The sequence below is a fragment of the Galeopterus variegatus genome, unplaced genomic scaffold, assembly GCF_000696425.1.
Source record: "Galeopterus variegatus unplaced genomic scaffold, G_variegatus-3.0.2 Scaffold80424, whole genome shotgun sequence".
Taxonomy (NCBI): domain Eukaryota; kingdom Metazoa; phylum Chordata; class Mammalia; order Dermoptera; family Cynocephalidae; genus Galeopterus; species Galeopterus variegatus.
Window position 1 is genome coordinate 1 of NW_007806535.1, and position 1,056 is coordinate 1,056.

The 1,056-nt window shown below is 65.0% G+C and overlaps 1 long non-coding RNA gene across 1 annotated transcript; it reads right to left on the reverse strand.

The window, feature by feature from the left end:
* Window positions 1–612: 612 nt before the first annotated feature.
* Window positions 613–1,022, reverse strand: LOC103584688. Its single transcript, XR_550011.1, has 2 exons — window positions 897–1,022; window positions 613–805 (listed from the first exon to the last, which is right to left on the reverse strand). It is a non-coding gene; the product is annotated as an uncharacterized LOC103584688 (long non-coding RNA).
* Window positions 1,023–1,056: the final 34 nt, after the last annotated feature.

The following is a 1,056-nucleotide window of genomic DNA, read 5'->3' on the forward strand; positions in this document are numbered from 1 at the left end:
TTTCGTTTGCTTTTGTGTGTTTGGGGTTGTGAATGAGGTGTGAGGTGCTGGGTGACAGGAATCACCCAGGACGAGGGGAGACCTGCTGCAGGAGGGGGCCGGCCGGGTGGCCAGCACACCTGCTGATGGCTTTCATGGTGGGTCCCGGCCACCCGGGCTTTGCTTCTATGGTCAGGGTCTGCACAGGAAGCCCCGGCAGGGCGGGCCCGGCTCGGCCAGCCTGTCCCCCATGCCCCGGCCCTCTGGCCGCCTGTCACACACACCCACGTGCTGCCTTGGACGCCCTCACTGGCCTGTCCTGTCTCCTCAGCCCCATTTGGAAGCCGTGGGCCAGCCGCTGCCCGAGAAGCCGTGGAGGGCACCACGGGTGGCAGCTCTGCCCTGGCTCTGAAATCACCAGGGGATTGTGCTGACCACGGCACGGTCTCATGGAGCAACCCCTGCCCTCCCGTGTCTGAGCCACTTTGTCACCAAGGCTCAGCCTCCTTGGTCTCTCCTCGGCTGGACACACCAGAAATGCACCTGACACCCCAAAGTCTAAAAGGACGAGGGACAGTGGCTGGGCTAGACTGGAGGGGTGAGGGCTGAAGGAACTTCGCACACACCATGTGCTGAGCTGCAGAACTTTATTGGTCTCTGTGTGTCTAGCAAGGTTTGGGGACATGGAAGGGTGAGGCCCGAGGTCCACCTGGGGGTCGGGGGCCAGTTGGGGTTGGCAGAGGAGCAGGGGGCTGGGGCCCAGGCTCCAGAAGTGGCGCTCAGCATGGGGGCCCGGCAGGGTGGCCCCTCCTCAGTGCCAGGTCATCTGTGGGAAGGACACGTGGGCAGTGAGGCCCAGGCCAAGCGCTTGCTCTGCGCAGCCCAGTCCCCCGCAGCCCCCTGTCCCCAGCTGTCACCTTGGCCGGGCTGGGGTGGTATCTGGCTTTGTAGACCTCGTCGTTCAGCAGAGACCGCAGCAGGCACGAGCGGTGGTGAGAGAAGGTCTCGAAGCTCTCCCTGCCGTGGTAGGACCCCATGCCGCTGGCGCCTGCAGGAGGAGCTGGCTCAGCACCCAGG